Genomic DNA, 21,820 nt, shown 5'->3' with positions numbered 1-21,820 from the left:
GCACACTGAATGAGCCAAAATTCACATTATAGCACACTGAATGAGCCAAATTCACATTGTAGCACACTGAATGAGCCGACATTCACATTGTAGCACACTGAATGAGCCAAATTCACATTGTAGCACACTGAATGAGCCAAAATTCACATTGTAGCACACTGAATGAGCCAAATTCACATTGTAGCACACTGAATGAGCCGAAACTCACATTGTAGCACACTGAATGAGCCGAAACTCACATTGTAGCTAACTGAATGAGCCAAATTCACATTGTAGCACACTGAATGAGCCAAAATTCACATTGTACCACACTGAATGAGCCAAATTCACATTGTAGCACACTGAATGAACCAAAATTAACATTGTAGCACACTGGGTGAGCCAAATTCACATTGTAGCACACTGGATGAGCCGAAACTCACATTGTAGCACACTGAGGGGGACATTTACTAAGCAGTGATAAGAGCGGAGAAGTGAGCCAGTGGTGAATTTGCCCATGGTAACCAATCAGCACTGAAGTAACATCTATAATTTGCATACTATAAAATGACACAGAGCTGCTGATTGGTTGATGAGGCCACTTCTCCACTGGCTCACTTCTCCGCTCTTATCACTGCTTAGTAAATGTCCCCCTGAATGAGCTGAAATTGTGACAGCAGGGACAGCCAGAGTGACGTCAGGGAGAGAGAAAGAGTAACGACAGGGTGAGAGAGTGACGACAGTGACAGCAGGGAGAGAGAGAGAGTAACGACAGGGAGAGAGAGTGACGAGAGTGACAGCAGGGAGAGTGACGAGAGTGACAGCAGGGAGAGAGTGATGAGAGTGACAGCAGGGAGAGAATTACGAGAGTGACAGCAGGGAGAGAGAGAGAGAGAGAGAGTAACGACAGGGAGAGAGAGTGATGAGAGTGACAGCAGGGAGAGTGACGAGAGTGACAGCAGGGAGAGTGACGAGAGTGACAGCAGGGAGTGAGTTACGAGAGTGACAGCAGGGAGAGTGATGAGAGTGACAGCAGGGAGAGAGTTACGAGAGTGATAGCAGGGAGAGAGTTATGAGAGTGACAGCAGGGAGAGAGAGAGAGAGAGAGTAACGACAGGGAGAGAGAGTGACGAAAGTGACAGCAGGGAGAGAGAGTGTGACAGTAGGGACAGAGACGGTAATGACAGGGAGAGTGGGTGACAGCAGGGGAACATTACCTGACTGTGGTCGGCGGAGGCCCCCATGTGCAGCGGTGGTGAGGTCTCACTGACGGTGACCGCCATTTGTTGCAGGTGGCGGCGGGTGGCTAGCGGCGGTGAGTGGTGGGTGGCTGGCAGGGGTGAGTGATGGGTGGCAGGCGGCGGTGGGTGGCTGGCAGCGGTGAGTGGTGGGTGGCTGGCAGGGGTAAGTGATGGGTGGCAGGCGGCGGTGGGTGGCTGGCGGTGGTGATCGGTGGGCGTCTGTGAGCTAGTACATATATATATATATATGTAAATATAAATAAAATAATAAGAATTTACTTACCGATAATTCTATTTCTCGGAGTCCGTAGTGGATGCTGGGGTTCCTGAAAGGACCATGGGGAATAGCGGCTCCGCAGGAGACAGGGCACAAAAGTAAAGCTTTTACAGGTCAGGTGGTGTGTACTGGCTCCTCCCCCTATGACCCTCCTCCAGACTCCAGTTAGGTACTGTGCCCGGACGAGCGTACACAATAAGGGAGGATTTTGAATCCCGGGTAAGACTCATACCAGCCACACCAATCACACCGTACAACTTGTGATCTAAACCCAGTTAACAGTATGATAACAGAGGAGCCTCTGAAAGATGGCTTCCTAAACAATAACCCGAATTAGTTAACAATAACTATGTACAAGTATTGCAGATAATCCGCACTTGGGATGGGCGCCCAGCATCCACTACGGACTCCGAGAAATAGAATTATCGGTAAGTAAATTCTTATTTTCTCTATCGTCCTAAGTGGATGCTGGGGTTCCTGAAAGGACCATGGGGATTATACCAAAGCTCCCAAACGGGCGGGAGAGTGCGGATGACTCTGCAGCACCGAATGAGAGAACTCCAGGTCCTCCTTTGCCAGGGTATCAAATTTGTAAAAATTTACAAACGTGTTCTCCCCTGACCACGTAGCTGCTCGGCAGAGTAGTAATGCCGAGACCCCTCGGGCAGCCGCCCAAGATGAGCCCACCTTCCTTGCGGAATGGGCCTTAACAGATTTAGGCTGTGGCAGGCCTGCCACAGAATGTACAAGTTGAATTTTGTTACAAATCCAACGAGCAATCGACTGCTTAGAAGCAGGTGCACCCAACTTGTTGGGTGCATACAGTATAAACAGCGAGTCAGATTTTCTGACTCCAGCCGTCCTTTAAATGTATATTTTTAAGGCTCTGACAACGTCCAACAACTTGGAGTCCTTCAAGTCGTCTGTAGCCGCAGGCACTACAATAGGCTGGTTCAGGTGAAACGCTGATACCACCTTAGGGAGAAAATGCGGACGCGTCCGCAGCTCTGCCCTATGTCGAATGGAAAATTAAATAAGGGCTTTTATAAAACAAAGCCGCCAGTTCAGATACTCTCCCGGCCGAAGCCAGGGCCAGTAACATAGTCACTTTCCATGTGAGATATTTCAAATCCACCTTCTTTAGTGGTTCAAACCAATTTGATTTGAGGAAATCTAAAACTACATTTAGATCCCACGGTGCCACCTTAGGCACCACAGGAGGCTGTATATGCAGTACTCCTGTGATAAAAATCTGGACCTCAGGGACTGAGGCCAATTCTTTTTGGAAGAATATTGATAGGGCCGAAATTTGAACCTTAATAGATCCCAATTTGAGACCCATAGACAATCCTGATTGCAGGAAATGTAGGAAAACGACCCAGTTGAAATTCCTCCATCGGAGCACTCCGCTGCTCGCACCACGCAACATATTTTCGCCAAATACGGCGATAAAGCTTCGCGGTGACTTCCTTCCTTGCCTTTATCAAGGTAGGAATGACTTCTTCTGGAATGCCTTTTCCTTTTAGGATCTGGCATTCAAACGCCATGCCGTCAAACGCAGCCGCGGTAAGTCTTGAAAAAGACAAGTACCCTGCTGAAGCAGGTCCCTTCTCAGAAGTAGAGGCCACGGATCGTCCGTGACCATCTCTTGAAGTTCCGGGTACCAAGTCCTTCTTGGCCAATCCGGAGCCACTAGTCTTACTCCACTTTGCCGTATAATCCTCAATACCTTTGGTATGAGAGGCAGAGGAGGAAACACATATACCGACTGGTACACCCAAGGTGTTACCAGCGCGTCCACAGCTATTGCCTGCGGATCTCTTGACCTGGCGCAATACCTGTCCAGTGTTTTGTTGAGGCGAGACGCCATCATGTCCACCATTGGTTTTACCCAACGGTTTAATAGCATGTGGAAAACTTCTGGATGAAGTCTCCACTCTCCCGGGTGAAGGTCGTGTCTGCTGAGGAAGTCTGCTTCCCAGTTGTCCACGCCCGGGATGAATACTGCTGACAGTGCTATCACGTGATTCTCCGCCCAGCGAAGGATCCTGGCAGCTTCTGCCATTGCCCTCCTGCTTCTTGTGCCGCCCTGTCTGTTTACATGGGCGACTGCCGTGATGTTGTCCGACTGGATCAACACCGGTCTTCCTTGAAGCAGAGGTTCCGCCTGGCTTAGAGCATTGTAGATTGCTCTTAGTTCCAGAATGCTTATGTGAAGAGACTTTTTCAGGCTCGACCACACTCCCTGGAAATTTCTTCCCTGTGTGACTGCTCCCCAGCCTCTCTGGCTGGCACCCGTGGTCACCAGGATCCAATCCTGCATGCCGAATCTGCGGCCCTCCAATAGATGAGCCTCCTGCAACCACCACAGAAAGGATACCCTTGTCCTCGGCGACAGGGTTATCCGCAGGTGCATCTGAAGATGCGACCCTGACCATTTGTCCAACAGATCCCTTTGCATGGAATCTGCCGAAAGGGATTGCTTCGTAAGAAGCTACCATTTTTTCCCAGGACTCTTGTGCATTGATGTACAGACACCTTTCCTGGTTTTAGGAGGTTCCTGACCAGGTCAGATAACTCCTTGGCTTTTTCTTCGGGAAGAAAAACCTTTTCTGAACTGTGTCCAGAATCATCCCCAGGAACAGCAGACGAGTTGTCGGCATTAATTGGGATTTTGGAATATTCAGAATCCATCCGTGCTGCTTTAGCACCTCTTGAGATAGTGCTAAACCCATCTCTAGCTGTTCTCTGGACCTTGCCCTTATTAGGAGATCGTCCAAGTATGGGATAATTAATACGCCTTTTCTTCGAAGAAGAAATATTATCTCGGCCATTACCTTTGTAAAGACCCGAGGTGCCGTGGACAAACCAAACGGCAGCGTCTGAAACTGAACTCAAGGACTTCAGATTTAGAATAGGCCTTACCGAGCCATCCGGCTTCGGTACCACAAAAAGAGTGGAATAATACCCCTTCCCTTGTTGTAGAAGAGGTACCTTGACTATCACCTGCTGAGAATACAGCTTGTGAATGGCTTCCAAAACCGTCTCCCTTTCTGAGGGGGACGTTGGTAAAGCAGACTTCAGGAAACGGCGAGGTGGCTCTGTCTCTAATTTCAACCTGTACCCCTGAGATATTATCTGCAGGATCCAGGGATTTACCTGCGAGTGAGCCCACTGCGCGCTGTAATTCTTGAGACGACCGCCTACCGCCCCCGAGTCCGCTTGCGAAGCCCCAGCGTCATGCTGAGGCTTTTGTAGAAGCCGGGGAGGGCTTCTGTTCCTGGGAAGGAGCTGCCTGTTGCTGTCTCTTCCCTCGTCCTCTGCCTCGTGGCAGATATGAATAGCCCTTTGCTCTCTTATTTTTAAAGGAACGAAAAGGCTGCGGTTGAAAGGTCGGTGCCTTTTTCTGTTGGGGAGTGACCTGAGGTAGAAAGGTGGATTTCCCGGCCGTAGCCGTGGCCACCAAATCCGATAGACCGACCCCAAATAACTCCTCTACGCATCGCCTGTCCACTGTCGTGTCCATAAAGCTCTTCTGGCCGAAATGGACATAGCACTTACCCGTGATGCCAGTGTGCAGATATCTCTCTGTGCATCACGCATATAAAGAAATGCATCCTTTATTTGTTCTAACGACAGTAAAATATTGTCCCTGTCCAGGGTATCAATATTTTCGATCAGGGACTCTGACCAAACTACCCCAGCACTGCACATCCAGGCAGTCGCAATAGCTGGTCGTAGTATAACACCTGCATGTGTGTATATACCTTTTTGGATATTTTCCATCCTCCTATCTGATGGATCTTTAAGTGCGGCCGTCTCAGGAGAGGGTAACGCCACTTGTTTTGATAAGCGTGTTAGCGCTTTGTCCACCCTAGGAGGTGTTTCCCAGCGCTCCCTAACCTCTGGCGGGAAAGGGTATAAAGCCAATAACTTCTTTGAAATTAGCAGTTTTTTATCGGGGCACCCCACGCTTCATCACACACGTCATTTAATTCTTCTGATTCGGTAAAAACTACTGGTAGTTCTTTCACACCCCACATAATACCCTGTTTAGTGGTACCTGTAGTATCAGCTAAATGTAACATCTCCTTTATTGCCAAAATCATATAACGTGTGGCCCTTTTGGAAAATACGGTTGATTCGTCACCTTCACTACCGGAATCAGTGCCTGTGTCTGGGTCTGTGTCGACCGACTGAGGCAAGGGGCGTTTTACAGCCCCTGACGGTGTTTGAGGCGCCTGGACAGGCACTAAGTGAGTGTCCGGCCGCCTCATGTCGGCAAACGACTGCTTAAGCGAGTTGACGCTATCCCGTAATTCCACAAATAAGGCATCCATTCTGGTGTCGACCCCCTAGAAGGTGACATCCTCATATTTGGCAATTGCTCCGCCTCCACACCAATAACGTCCTCATACATGTCGACACACACGTACCGACACACAGCAGACACACAGGGAATGCTCTATACGAAGACAGGACCCACTAGCCCTTTGGGGAGACAGAGGGAGAGTCTGCCAGCACACACCAAAAAGCGCTATATATGACAGGGATAGCCTTATGATTAAGTGCTCCCTTATAGCTGCTTTTATATTAATATATTGCCATTTATTTTGCCCCCCCTCTCTGTTATACCCTGTTTCTGTAGTGCAGTGCAGGGGAGAGACCTGGGAGCCTTCCTGACCAGCGGAGCTGTGACAGAAAATGGCGCCGTGTGCTGAGGAGATAGGCCCTGCCCCTTTTCCGGCGGGCTCGTCTCCCGCTATTTAGTACATTTAGGCAGGGGTAAATATCTCCATATAGCCTCTGGGGCTATATGTGAGGTATTTTTTGCCTTTTTAAAGGTTTACATTTGCCTCCCAGGGCGCCCCCCCCCAGCGCCCTGCACCCTCAGTGACTGCCGTGTGAAGTGTGCTGAGAGGAAAATGGCGCACAGCTGCAGTGCTGTGCGCTACCTTAAGAAGACTGCAGGAGTCTTCAGCCGCCGATTCTGGACCTCTTCTTGCTTCAGCATCTGTGAGGGGGCCGGCGGCGTGGCTCCGGTGACCATCCAGGCTGTACCTGTGATCGTCCCTCTGGAGCTTCATGTCCAGTAGCCAAGAAGCCAATCCATCCTGCACGCAGGTGAGTTCACTTCTTCTCCCCTCTGTCCCTCGTTGCAGTGATCCTGTTGCCAGCAGGAATCACTGTAAAATAAAAAACCTAAGCTAAACTCTCTAAGCAGCTCTTTATGAGAGCCACCTAGAATTGCACCCTTCTCGGCCGGGCACAAAAATCTAACTGGAGTCTGGAGGAGGGTCATAGGGGGAGGAGCCAGTACACACCACCTGACCTGTAAAAGCTTTACTTTTGTGCCCTGTCTCCTGCGGAGCCGCTATTCCCCATGGTCCTTTCAGGAACCCCAGCATCCACTTAGGACGATAGAGAAATATATATATATATATATATATATATATATATAAAATCATAATACCAGCAGTGGATCAGCAGCCAGCAGGACTCTCCTCAGAGTCCTCACCTCAGGTGCTGACACTGCCATTCTAGGCGCAAATGGGTGCCGGGGTGGTGCTGCAGTGATGTCCTGACATTTTACACTACATATGTGGTGCAGGGAGGCCAAGGCTAGTGAGCCAGACTTCCACTGCACCCACATGGCCAGCGCAGAGTGTCGCGGGAGCGGGTTAAAAGGGGTGGGTGGTCGCGGCCGCACGGACGGACCACCCGTAACGGTGATCGCAGCGCGGGGGGGGGTTTGTGATCTTGTGATCGCGGGGGGGGGGGGGAGCGGTACATGTGGCTGGTGATCTCAGCGGGGCGAGTGGGGGGGTACACGTGGCTGGTGATCTCAGCGGGGCGAGTGGGGGCAACGGCTGATGTCCGCAGCGCACGCAGTTAAACAAACAGTTCACACACAGAGCTGACGCGGATGGGGGGGCGGCGCACATATGACAGGCGGACCCGACCCATACACTGTTGAGGCACACCGGGGAATTCTCCTGTAGGGTTACTCACCAATCCGGACCACTGTACCCCGCACTGCCTCCGCATATGCCCGCCCCGCAACCACCCAGTGATGATTGACAGCGGCTCCAGTGACGGAGCCGCTTGCCAATCACATCCCTCCTATCTGACAGGGGCGTGCTTTCATGGGTGAAAGCACACCCCTTTGTCACAGCGGCACTTCTAATGGTGCCGCTTCTTCATTGATTTCCAACGGGCTTTTACAGCCCGCAGCATGGCCCCGCCCCCCGCTTTGTCCCCTGTCCCATTGACTGCTGGAGGCACCACTATTGGTGCCTCCCAAAGTCAATTTACAAGCCAAGTTGCTTTAAATAATATGAAGCAGATACTTATGACACAGAATGTGTCATAAGTATCTTCTTTATATTATTTTAATCAGTAATGGAATCACTAATGACAGGGGAGGCACTGCCTCCCCTGCCTCCCCTGACTGCACGTCCCTGCCCCTTTCCCCAGCACACATTATTATGACCCCCCTCCCCAGCACACATTATTATGACACCCCCTTTCCCCAGCACACATTATTATGACCCCCCTCCCCAGCACACATTATTATGACACCCCCTTTCCCCAGCACACATTATTATGACACCCCCCTCCCCAGCACACATTATTATGACACCCCCTTTCCCCAGCACACATTATTATGACCCCCCTCCCCAGCACACATTATTATGACACCCCCCTCCCCAGCACACATTATTATGACACCCCCTTTCCCCAGCACACATTATTATGACCCCCCTCCCCAGCACACATTATTATGACCCCCCTCCCCAGCACACATTATTATGACCCCCCTCCCCTCAGCACACAATATGACACCCCTCCCCCAGCACACATTATAACACCCCTCCCCCCAGCACACATTATTATGACACCCCCCTCCCCCCAACACACATTAATGTGATAGTTTCTCTCCTCCCCCCTCTCCCCTTAATTATATGAGGCAGCACTACAGTACCTGAGCCTCTGCAGAGTCTTCCTCCCTCTGTGTGGCTGGCTGCTCCTCTTCCTGTCGCTGCTGGCTCCTCCAGTCAGTGCACAGTCAGGTGTACATCACATGACTTCCTGTCTGTGCATTGCTGTCCCATACGTGAAGGAGGGGTGAGTGATGCTGAAGATGCTGTGTCTTCAGTGGGGAGGGAGGACTGGAGGGGCGACACTGCTGCCTGTTTTGACTAGTGCAGCGGGGAGGAGCGTGGGGGGAGACCATAGTGTGAAGAGCTTCTGCTCATGCTGCCTGTCAGTGTGACAGGCGGAGCTCCGGCAGCAACACTGCACAGTGCATATCAGCAAGGTAGCAGAGCAGGGAGAGCGCCTCCCTGCTTTGCAGACCTTGCGGGGCGGGTAGCGCTGGGACTGATTAGTAGACGTTCACTGCACGGAGCGGAGGATGTAATGTGCGGTCTTTCACCTGACCGCACATCGCTCCTCCGCTCCTCCTGTAAATGATCGGCGCCTCTCTATGTTTGGGGGGGGCGAGCTGCCCCCTTGCCCCCCCAGTTCCGACGCCTCTGCTAGGTATGCAAAACTGCAGTCACTGTGTATAGTGCATCACACTTACTTTACCCCGGCTTGTCATGGGTTCAGGCACAGATACCAGAGGGTCCCCTGAATAATCAGGTGTTTAATTACAGGTGCCTTGTGGGAGTGACTACAGGTGTCGGTGCAGCGCATAAAGAATTGGGCGCCAGGCCATCTCATAAAGCAGCATAAGGTTTATTTTAACATCAAACAGGGATATTGCAGGGATAACTTGTGAACACTCCTCCAGCACAAAGTATAACAGTTACAGTGGATCACATATCAGGGCACCTCCTCCAGCGCATCACATAGTCGCAGCGGCATATATATATATATGGTGAACATCAGTACGTACCAGGGCATTCTGTGACCAGTAGTGCTACACACATCAGGTTACCGTCTCTCTCTTTTACATAGCGAGGATTCTTGTCCATGGGTGGGCTTTTAATCACGCCGCGTGGCTTTCCGACCACTTCACCCAGATACCTCTCGAGACTCACACCTTTAGCACACTTTTCTCCTGGCATCACCCTTTCACTGGATTCTGAATACTGCTGCTCTCACACTGCGATGTCTCCCTCTGTCAGGTGCCTTGCTGTGGCTGGCATCTCTCCCCACCAAAACATGTGGTTAGCCCTCACTGGGGCTACATCTTTCTGGCTAATCCACCACACTTCTGCTAGCTAATACACGTGCGTCTTCTGCTAACACTTCCTGCTTCTGGGCTGCAAAGACAACACACACTACTAACTGTCTCCTCACTGTCTGCTCACTGTCTGCAGCAGGACAACCTTTTTATAACCTTGCATTCCCAGGGACACATTCCATCTGGGATTTCCCGCTCTGAGTTTTCCCGCTCTGAGATGCAAATGGGTGAGTCATGCCCTTTGCATTTTGCAGACTGATCTGTATTACACAGCCATGCTGGCACCTGTAGTGTCACAGTTGATTTGTGCTTGCAGTTCCAGGGTATTACAATTCCACAATTCAAGTGCCTTGCTCTGTGGAGCACTGGAACAAGTCCTTAGTCTTGGGGAGCAAAAGAAGAACCTAGCATCGGCACAGGAGATATATGTACATACTCTTCTCCTCAGACACTCTATAGTTTATGTGATATTGTATAAATATTCAACATGGTCTAAACAGTATAGGCAAAGTAGTGGAAGGGCTTTCTGGGCAACTGGAACCCTGTCTTTGCCTATGTAGTGGTTATTAAACTTGATGAGTATGGTCTGCTGTTTATGACCACACCTTCTTGCCAACATGAATATATGATGTTGCCTTTATGCCCATCACAAGTATATATTGGACACTGATATAAATGTTCATCATGATGATCTAAGTGGGTAATTGCGGCTGTGGCTTGTGCACGTCACACCTAATGCGCACTGCATGTACACGCAGCAGTGACGGGAATGAAGAGGACCGGGAATGAGGGTATGGGAGGAAGAGGGAGCGGAGACAGGAGTAGCGGAACGTCTGAGGTGACCCAGCATCTGCTGGGTCAATTTATTTACAAATACACATCAGGGCTGTAACCAGGGGTCTGGACGCCCATGGCAAAGTGAAGGACATGGCGCCCCCTCAAAAATCATCAATATACTATATTAATTATTGCTATCATAGCAAATTACTGTATAACCTAGGGCATATCATTGACTCAAACATTATTATTGCATAAAACCTAAAATATAGATGGAGGGGTAAGATACATTAGGGCGAGGTGAGTCATTGGCCTTAGTGATCCTTAGTGGAAACTGAAGAGTATGAGACTGTGACGAAAGAGTGGCAGGAGCGTAGGGGTGTTGGGCAGGAAGAATGGGAAAGAGGGGGGTCAGGAGAGGTGTAGTAGGATAAGAGGGAATAGAGAGGAGAGGACTGATGAGCAAGATGTGAGGCCTTGTAGGATATATGCAAACATGGGGCAAATTATAGAGAATGCAAGGAGTGTAGACAGGGGGGCATGATCTGACCTAGACTGTAGACAGGGGGCATGACCTGACCTAGAGTGTAAAGAGGGGGGTATGACCTGACCTAGAGTGTAAAGAGGGGGGAATGACCTGACCTAGAGTGTAGAGAGGGGGCATGACCTGAAGCAGTATCAATAAAGAGGGGGCATTACCTTGTGGAGACCATCAGCTCCAAACAACATGATCCGAGCAATATGAAGGCAGTGCAGCACCAGGCAGTCGTATGCACTATATTGTTTTGGGGAAGATTGGGTCTTCTATTCACTAGTCACAACCCTTCATGATCCGGTCATACCCCCTCTTCCTAGGAAAACAGATGACATTATGCCACTATATATACTCCCCTGAACGATGTCCTGCAGGGTATAGACAGAACTATATGAGCTTTCTCTATACTAACAATACTAGAGCAAAAAGGTCAGTAAGGAAGCCCACCCCCAATGTGTCCACTGTGCAGTTCTATCAGTGACAAGGTCCAAGTTAGCGAGCTGCAGGCTCTTTACTTCTAAATCTCCAGAGCCAGTGTCATTCCATCATCATTAACAGAGCCCAACCACCCTGCGAAGCACGTCTCAGTACAGCATGCCCACTGAAATACAGAGGCTGCAGTCCAGCAATAGACATGGATGCTCCGTTCCCTGCCTCTGAAAAAACCCACACACCACTAAACAGATCAAATGAAGCTAAATATAATGAATAATAAAATGGTTTACAATTAGTCATCTGTGTAGCAGACCGGCCCCCTAAAGGGCTGTCAGCTGGGCCAGGTGGCGACCCCCCAACCCCTACTCATCCCACAACCACGATCAGCAACCCTGGCAAGTGTCATCCTGGCTAACCCCTAGTTACGGCCATATACTGTATATAGTTTGCCTATTCATACAACCTTTCAAAAGTATTTTATGCTCAATGTTGTAGTGTGAGACTTTTATTAAAATTATTTGCATTCAGATGTGCGTGTCCTCGTATGTCAATCCTTGATCTGTGATTGTTCTGTATTTGGCATATATATATATATATATATATATATATATATAAATACTGATATAATAACCATTTCCCAGACAACTATTTTTGTAATAATATTGTTAAAATCAATAAAACAATGTTTTTAAAATAAATAAATGTATATATAGTAGGTCATAGGTCAACTGGCACAGTCCAAAAAAACAGAAGTGGTCCTCAGCAAGATTCTGATTCATCATTCATTGGTGTTGTAAGCTGAAAGCACAGCTGCCAAAGTTATATTTCCTGGCTACGGAACATTGCACAACCGACATATAGAGTCAGTTGTTGTACTGAAGTGATTTGGTTATTTTGAGATGTAAAAACAAGCCTTCTCTTTCCATTCATAATTTAAAACTTGAAATTATGCAAAAATTTAAATGTATGGGCCAGATGTACTAAGCCCTACATTTCACGGTGATAATTACCAACCAAGCAGCTCCTAGCTGTCATTTTTCAACCCCAGCCTGTAACATGGCAGTTAGCAGCTGATTGGCTGATACTTTATCACCATGAAATTGATCACTTTTTAAGGTTTGGTACATCTCCCAAGGCTATTAACCAAACTGAGCCTACATACATCTCTTCGCTCATCTCAAAATATTTCCCTACCCGACCTCTCCACTCTCCCCAAGATCTGCGTCTCTCATCCACACGCATTACTTGCTCCTACTCAAAATTTACAGGACTTTTTCTGGGCTGCACCCATTCTGTGGAATGCCCTCCCAAACACAATAAGACTCACCTCTAGTCTCCAAACCTTCAAGCGTCTCCTGAAAGCTCACCTATTCTGAGAAGCTTATCAAATTCCGGGCCCACCCAGGTAACCTTCAACGTCTCCTATCTAATGAAATCCTCTGTGTACAGTCCACACGTAACTTCACATATTTTTCTTTCTTCATTTTCCGCTTATACATGTTACACCACAGTAGAGCCGCTTATACACATTACACCACAGTAGAGCCGCTTATACACATTACACCACAGTGGAGCCGCTTATACACGTTACACCACAGTAGAGCCGCTTATACACGTTACACCACAGTAAAGCCGCTTATACACATTACACCATAGTAGAGCTGCTTATACACGTTACACCACAGTAGAGCCGCTTATACACATTACATCACAGTAAAGCCGCTTATACACATTACACCATAGTAGAGCTGCTTATACACGTTACACCACAGTAGAGCCGCTTATACACATTACACCACAGTGGAGCCACTTATACACGTTACACCACAGTAGAGCTGCTTATACACATTACACCGCAGTAGAGCCGCTTATACACATTATACCACAGTAGAGCCGCTTATACACGTTACACCACAGTAGAGCCGCTTATAGACGTTACACCACAGTAGAGCTGCTTATAGACGTTACACCACAGTAGAGCTGCTTATACACATTGCACCGCAGTAGAGCCGCTTATACACGTTACACCACAGTAGAGCCGCTTATACACATTACACCACAGTGGAGCCGCTTATACACGTTACACCACAGTAGAGCCGCTTATACACATTACACCACAGTAGAGCTGCTTATACACATTACACCGCAGTAGAGCCGCTTATACACGTTACACCACAGTAGAGCTGCTTATACACATTACACCGCAGTAGAGCCGCTTATACACATTATACCACAGTAGAGCCGCTTATACACATTACACCACAGTAGAGCCGCTTATATACGTTACAGCATAGACGAGCCGCTTATACACATTACAGCACAGAAGAGCCGCTTATACCTGTTACATAGATTGTATAGGGGGTACACTGACATAAACACACACTGCACAGCAAGGGGCACACTAACACATACACATTGTACAGGGGGAGTTGCCACTGCCATGCAGAGGCACATACCTTCCATATGTAAGTCATAGCTCCAGCTTCCCCTCATTAGTAGATGCTGCACTGTCTCCCTTCCCTCTGTTCCCTGGCATTAGAGATGGCCATCAACCATCGACAGTTGCAAAACATTGATGACTAACTACAGATGGTCGATGGGTTTGCTATTGATGACAGAGAGCCAATGGTTCCCTGCCATCGATGGCTGGGTATAACCAAATATTATTATTATTTTATTTTTTTTACTGGTACGGAGCTTAGCTCCATCCACGGGTCCCTCTAAGCCCTGCCCCTGGTTTTTGATTGGCCCGCACCTCCAAGCGGTGGCCATCAAGTGGTGCAAACCATTGATGTTTCACCATAGATGGTTTAAGTGCAATCGATGGTTATCCCCGACGGTGCCATAGATGGCAACCATCAACGTGCAGTCCACCGATGGCTATCCCTACCTGGCATCGGGGGAGGGCTGTGGAGACAGAGCAGTCACTCGGGAGGCTGAGCAGGCAGTTCCAGGTCTCCTCTGTGCACTTGTCAGAGGAGCCTGGCTGATACTCTCCAGGGAGGGCAGTAAGCCGCAGCGGCAGAGGGAGTGACGGTGACTCACCATCACAGACTTCAGCAGCGCCCTCACCGGTCCGGCGCTCTATGCAGCCACATAGTTGGAGTATGCGTAGGTCCAGGCCTGTTTAGGAAGGATTTTGGGAATGGATATGACATTTAGGGATCTAAGCTTTGGAGAGAGCACTGTCTAAAGGGGTGAAAAACGGAAGCGGTCATCTCATCTACAGGTAAGCTACTTGCATGTAAGGTGAGCAAGGGTTACTCTCCTTTACAGCCGCATTCCTCCCCTTGATGCCTTCACATATCATCTTCCATGGGTTTCATTTGCTCCTTATTCTTCTTACTACTTAAATTCCTAAAACCTGTCAAAGCAAAAAGTTTGCAAGGAGAAAGACATGGGGGGTCATTCCGAGTTGATCGCTAGATAAAAATGTTCGCAGCGCAGCGATTAAGTGAAAAAGGGGCACTTCTGCCAGTAAATCCTTTTCTCGTAGTCCGTAGAGGATGCTGGGGTCCACATTAGTACCATGGGGTATAGATGGATCCACCAAGAGCCATTGGCACTTTAAGAGTTTGAGAGTGTGGGCTGGCTCCTCCCTCTATGCCCCTCCTACCAGACTCAGTCTAGAAACTGCTCCCGAGGAGACGGACATCTTCGAGAGAAGGATTTAACACAGATACTGGCGAGATTCATACCAGCTCACACATACAAGGCACATCAAGCTAACTTAGCTTGAAAACTCTGTAACCGCTGAAAACATTACTTACCAAGTAACAATGCAGTACTTAACTATAAACAAAGTTGTACTGAACCAGATAACAATTGCAGGAAAACGAAGCGCTGGGCAGGCGCCCAGCATCCTCTATGGACTACGAGAAAAGGATTTACCGGTAGGTGACCAAAATCCTATTATCTCTTACGTCCTAGAGGATGCTGGGGTCCACATTAGTACCATGGGGATGTACCAGAGCTCCCAGAATGGGAGGGAGAGCGCGGAGGCGCCTGCAGAACTGATTGACTGAACTTCTTATTGGCAACGCTGCTAACCTTTCTGATGGAAAAACCCTGTATTATACTGCTGCACAGTATATATATATATATAGGGTGGTCCTCAGTATGCCGCCGGCCGGGATCCCGACCACCGGCGTGCCGACACATATTCTAACTCTTGGGGGTTCACGACTCCCCTGGAGGGAGAAAAAATATCACCGTGCCCGCAGTGTGGCGAGCGCAGCGAGCTCGCAAGAGGCTCATTAGAGCTCGCCCAGCTGTCAGTATGCCTGCGGTCGGGATTCCGGTGCCGGTATGCTGGCCCCTGGGATCCCGGTCGCCGCCCACTCATACTACACCCATAGATATATATATATTCTTTATTTTGTTTTATTTTATTATTTATTTATTTTTTTGGGTGTAGGGCGTACACCCACTTTTTTTGGGTGTAGGGCCTATTATATCAGTCCCGGGCGCCACAGTTTCATATGGCAGCCCTGCTGCCACCCGCTGTCATTTCTTCTCATTAGAATAGAAAGTATGGGTGGTAAACAAGCTGTAACATATAACCAGTATTCTATTTCATGGTGTTCTGGGTACAGGGATTAACCATTTTGAGACCTGACAAACTTTCTCCTTTATCCAGTAGCCTATACCATGGTCCCGCGGTTCTTTTTTATGGTTTCCTTCTCTCTTTGTTTTTTTTCTTCCTCAGCACGATTTATTTTCTCAAATTGTATAAACACAGTCATCAACAGGTTCTACACCTGCTCGCAGGCAGAGGAAGAAAACATTTCTCTCTACCTATTTTTATAATTCAATGAAAATACAAATATTGGTTAAATCACCCACTGTGACAGCCCAGCGCCAGACTCAGGCGGAGATGTACTAAGCAGTGAAAAGAGTGGAGAAGTGAGCCAGTGGAGGTTGCCCATGGCAACCAATCAGCATTGAAGTAACATTTATAATTTGCATACTATAAAATTATACCGAGCAGCTGATTAGTTGCCATGGGCAACTTCTCCACTGGCTCACTTCTCCACTGTTTTCACTGCTTAGTACATGTTCCCCTTAAGTCATTGTTACACTCCGCCTTGGCACTACCAGGCTTTCTCTTACCGGGTTGATTCTTCCCTCAGCTCTCTGCACTCCCTTCCTGCTGTGCCAGTGCAGTCCTCTCTCCCTGCATGGGTGGGCATGCAGAACTCTCAAACCTGTGGAAGCTGCCAGAATATTAGGTTCAGCAGCCCATCGCTAGCTCTGTCGTTCCCAGCGATCTGCTCCTATACTGTGTATGACCTTTGACTTGTTCCTCACCTCAGGACTTTTCTCTGTGCTCTCCCCTGTGGCTTTTCCAAGACCTCACACGCAGCTGTTGACTATTCTTTATGCTTGATCACCACCAGCCTAGTATGCTCGTTACCTGTAAGGAAGGCTGTGATGTGCCTACTGGGTCAGGCCGATAACTAACGGTGTGCGGGAAGTGTATACCTCCCAACCATCCCAATTTTGGCGGGAGAGTATGTATTTTCGGGTACTGTCCAGCCATTCCACTCACAGGGCTACAGTGTCCCACGGTGCTGTGGGGTCGGGGGGCACTGGTGTATCTATAATGGGTACAGTGTGTGCATTGCAGAAGGCCCCGGGGGTTCAGGGGGTGGCCACACCGCACAATTTACAACCATTTTTTTTTTCAATACGCGGCCCTTTTTCCGGTGTTACGCACATGCGCAGTCAGAAAATCACTGGGAAGATGGCCACCGTGCCATTTTCCTGAAGACCTGCGCATGCGCAGTAGACTTTGGCACAGCACAAAGGTCCCCTAGTGCCGAGAGTCAAGAACACTGCCAGCCCCTGTTGGGAGGCCTCTTTTCACCCGGTGCTCTGATATGCCGCATAAGTGTGACATCTATTCTCAAAAGAGAGGTACTGGAGGTACGGCCAGTAGCTCCCAGAGCAGAGGCGGAACTACTGGCAGGGCAAGCAGTGCGTTGCACTGGGGCCCGCCTCTGTCCAGGGGCCCAAGCAGGTAATGAGTCAAACTGACTCATTACATGCCGCTGTGCGCTGCAGGCAACCGCTGCCCGCAGCGCACAGCCGCCCACAGAGGAGAAGAGCAGCGGCACGGACGGGGGAAGGAGGAGGACGGAGGTGAAGGAGGGAGCCGCAGCAGCGCTTTGTACTGGTGGAGGCGCTGCTGCTGCCCCTCTGCTTCACTATAGGCTGTCTTCCGAGAAGAGCCTATAGTGAAGCAGGGGGGCAGCAGCAGCAGCGCCTCCACCAATAACACAGCGCTGCTGCGGCTCCCTCCTCCACCTCGTCTACTGCCCGGGAATCGTCAAGCTGCACGAGGAGCCTGAGCCAGCGGAGAGGGTAAGTATGATTCTACTTTCTTTCTTTCTCTTTATTTCTTTCTTTTTTTCTTTCTGTCTCTTTCTTTCTTTCTTTCTTTCTTTCTGCCTCTTTCTTTCTTTATTTTTTTCTGCCTCTTTCTTTCTTTATTTGTTGGGACTGCCTGCCGCTATGTGTAAAAAGGGTGGACTGCCTGCCGCTATGTGTAAAAATGGGGGACTGCCTGTCGCAATGTGTAAAAAGGGGGGACTGCCTGCCGCAATGTGTAAAAATGGGGAATCTGCCTGCCGCAATGTGTAAAAATGGGGAATCTGCCTGCCGCTATGTGTAAAAAGGGAGAATCTGCCTGCCGTAATGTGTAAAAATGGGGAATCTGCCTGCCGCAATGTGTAAAAACGGGGGACTGCCTGCCGCAACGTGTAAAAAGGGGGAATCTGCCTGCCGTAATGTGTAACAAGGGCACGCTGTCTGCCGTAATGTGTAACAAGGGCACGCTGTCTGCCGTAATGTGTAACAAGGGCACGCTGTCTGCCGTAATGTGTAACAAGGGCACGCTGTCTGCCGTAATGTGTAACAAGGGCACGCTGTCTGCCGCTATGTGTAAAAAGTGTACGTTGTCTGCCGTTATGTGTAAAAAGTGTACGCTGTCTGCCGTAATGTGTAAAAAGTGTACGCTGTCTGCCGTAATGTGTAAAAAGGGGACGCTGTCTGCCGTTATGTGTAAAAAGTGTACGCTGTCTGCCGTAATGTGTAAAAAGTGCACGCTGTCTGCCGCTATGTGTAACAAGGGCACGCTGTCTGCCGTTATGTGTAAAAAAGGGACGCTGTCTGCCGTAATGTATAAAAAGGGGGACGCTGTCTGCCGTAATGTGTAAAAAGGGGACGCTGTCTGCCGTAATGTGTAAAAAGAGGAATCTGTTCGCTGTAAGGTGTAAAAGGGTCTCTACCTGGTGTAGTGGTGCTACTGTGCGGCGTAATTTGAAGAATGGAGACTACTGTGCACCGTTTTAGGAATTGGTATTATTTTGTGGCCACACCCCTTCCCCGCGAAGCCACGCCACTATGTATTTTTGCGCGCGCCTACGGCGCGCACTGCCCCTGTTTTGCATGCAGGGGTGGGGCTCCGATGCCGTTTCTTGCACACAGTGCTAAAATGTCTAGTTACGGCACTGTTGCTAGGTCCATTTCTCTGGCCCTGAGCAGGTCCCCCTCACCAGATCCTCTCAAGGGGTGAGGGGGTGGACTTGGATGGGATGGGGGGGGGGGGGGGCCCAAAGCATTTTGTCGCACCTGGGCCCACCGCTTGCTAGTTCCGCCACTGTCCCAGAGCACTTCCCCACACACCATGTATTTGGCAAAACCATACCTCCCACACACAGCATCTATTCTCAGAGCAGTGGCTGACAGGAGTCTCCCCACTGCAACCGCGGCACACTGTGGCTCCCGGCTGGGACAGCGGGACTGTCCTGTGAAAATCGGGACAGTTGGGAGGTATGTAGAACTGCTGCAGAGTCGTCAAAGGACAATCTGAGCCTGCGTCCTAAGGACACACCGGGCAGTGCTTTTCTTTTTGGTGCTGGCATCCCAGCCTCCTCAGCGTGATGTCATGATGTCACATGTTCAGGGAGGCACAGGGTGGAAAATCACACTGCTACGGTGCAGCAAAGACAAAACCCTCTCGCGGAGTTAGACTCTGCACCTCAGTTCCAGCTACTGCTGCTACTAGCTGATAGATATTAGGTTACCTTGGGGGAAATCCCTGCACATTACTGATGATGTGTCGTTGCAGAGGGACGATTTGCTGGTCATTGCTCTATAGAGGACTTTTAGGAAATGTTATATACAGTAGATATACACCAGTGCATACCTCCCAACATTCACAGGAGGTAAAGAGGGATATTCTGCGCGGCCAAAAAGGGGGCATGGCCTGTGAGAAAGGGGGAGTGGCTTTGCGGGGATGTCGCGAACACGGGCCACGCCTCCCATTTTGGTCACAGTGGGGACACGGCCAGCGCTCTGTGATCTGCTGACTATGCCACCAGGACTTCTGCCTCCCAGGAATAGATGCTGAGTGCATGCGCACAGCGTCTATTCACTGCTGCTCTGCTCTAAACTGAGCAGAGCAGCGAGTGTAGGAGGTTCCCAACTGCCCTCCCCCCACCGCAGGACACTGCAGCCCCCAGGAGGGACAGCGGGACAGACCCCCCAAAAAACGGGACTGTCCAGCGAAAATCGGGACGGTTGGGAGGTATGCCAGGGTGATCTCTATTTCTGATATGTAGCTACTTTAATAAATGTTCCCTGTATGTCTGAGGATGTGCTGGAACCTTAGTCTGTGGGCACGGTTTAGAGGAGAGCTGGACTGCAGAGCCTGTGACAGCTGGAGACAGCTGTGGGTGAGGGTGAAATAACAGCTGAGAGACAGCTGTGGAGAGGCAGAAGCTGATGACAGACAGAAGCTGGGAAGAAAATATAGGCCCTCATTCCGAGTTGTTCGCTCGCAAGCTGCTTTTAGCAGCTTTGCACACGCTAAGCCGCCGCCTACTGGGAGTGAATCTTAGCTTATCAAAATTGCGAACGAAAGATTAGCAGAATTGCGAATAGACACTTCTTAGCAGTTTCTGAGTAGCTCCACACTTACTCGGCATCTGCGATCAGTTCAGTCAGTTTCGTTCCTGGTTTAACGTCACAAACACACCCAGCGTTCGCCCAGACACTCCCCCGTTTCTTCAGACACTCCCGCGTTTTTCCCAGAAACGGTAGCGTTTTTTCACACACTCTCATAAAACGGCCTGTTTCCGCCCAGAAACACCCACTTCCTGTCAATCACATTACGATCACCAGAACGAAGAAAAAACCTCGTAATGCCGTGAGTAAAATACCTAACTGCATAGCAAATTTACTTGGCGCAGTCGCACTGCGGACATTGCGCATGCGGAATTTAGCGGAAAATCGCTGCGATGCGAAGAAAATTACTGAGCGAACAACTCGGAATGACCACCACTGTTTTTTGTTCATACTGTTAACTGGTTGCGTATATTCCAGGTTATACGGTGTGGATGGTGTGAGCTGGTATGAATCTTGCCCTTAGATTAACAAAATCCTTTCCTTGTATTGTCCATCTCCTCTGGGCATAGGCCCTCACGCTGCCGTTTCTGGGAAAAACGCAGGAGTGGCTGGAGAAACGGGGGAGTGTCTGGGCGAACGCTGGGTGTGTTTGTGACGTCAAACCAGGAACGAAACTGACTGAACTGATCGCAGTGGCAGAGTAAGTCCAGAGCTACTCAGAAACTGCAAAGAAATTTCTATTCGCAATTTTGAGAATCTTTCGTTCGCAATTTTGCTAAGCTAAGATTCACTCCCAGTAGGCGGCGGCTTAGCGTGTGCAATGCTGCTAAAAGCAGCTTGCGAGCGAACAACTCGGAATGAGGGCCAGTATCAGCTAAAGACTGATCTCAACTGTAACATAACCCTTATGTAAGCAACAACTATATACAAGCCTTGCAACTTTTGTCCGCACTGGGACGGGCGCCCAGCATCCTCTATGGACTAGGAGAAAAAGATTTACCGGTAGGTTTAAAATCTTATTTTCTCTTACGTCCTAGAGGATGCTGGGGACTCCGTAAGGACCATGGGGTTTATACCAAAGCTCCAGACCGGGCGGGAGAGTGCGGACGACTCTGCAGCACCGACTGAGCAAACGCAAGGTCCTCATCAGCCAGGGTATCAAACTTATAGAACTTTGCAAAAGTGTTTGAACCTGACCAGGTAGCTGCTCGGCAATGCTGTAAAGCCGAGATGCCTCGGGCAGCAGCCCAAGAAGAGGCCACCTTCCTAGTGGAATGGGCCTTTACCGAATTTGTCAACGGCAATCCTGCCGTAGAATGAGCCTGCTGAATCGTGTTACAGATCCAGCGAGCAATAGTCTGCTTCGAAGCAGGAGCGCCAACTTTGTTGGCTGCATACAGGACAAACAGTGCTTCTGGTTTCCTAACTCGAGCCGTCCTGGCTACGTAGATTTTTAAGGCCCTGACTAC

General features: G+C 49.5%; 1 protein-coding gene across 3 annotated transcripts in view; it reads right to left on the bottom strand.

Moving 5' to 3' along the window:
- The window catches only part of LOC134933461 (cationic amino acid transporter 2-like), a 170,239-nt gene extending 161,424 nt beyond the window's left edge, over nucleotides 1-8,815 (bottom strand). For 2 of the 3 annotated variants that reach the window (XM_063928686.1, XM_063928685.1), the window contains exon 1: nucleotides 8,483-8,812. The gene's annotated coding sequence lies outside the window, so the exon portion shown is untranslated. Of the gene's footprint in view, nucleotides 1-8,482 lie in introns of all 3 variants that reach the window. The other variant, XR_010179710.1, reaches the window with a different exon arrangement.
- Nucleotides 8,816-21,820: the final 13,005 nt, after the last annotated feature.

This window comes from Pseudophryne corroboree, chromosome 6, assembly GCF_028390025.1.
Source record: "Pseudophryne corroboree isolate aPseCor3 chromosome 6, aPseCor3.hap2, whole genome shotgun sequence".
NCBI classification, from domain to species: Eukaryota; Metazoa; Chordata; class Amphibia; order Anura; family Myobatrachidae; genus Pseudophryne; species Pseudophryne corroboree.
Note: the sequence above shows the minus strand (reverse complement) of the source record. Positions and strands in the feature narration are given on the sequence as shown.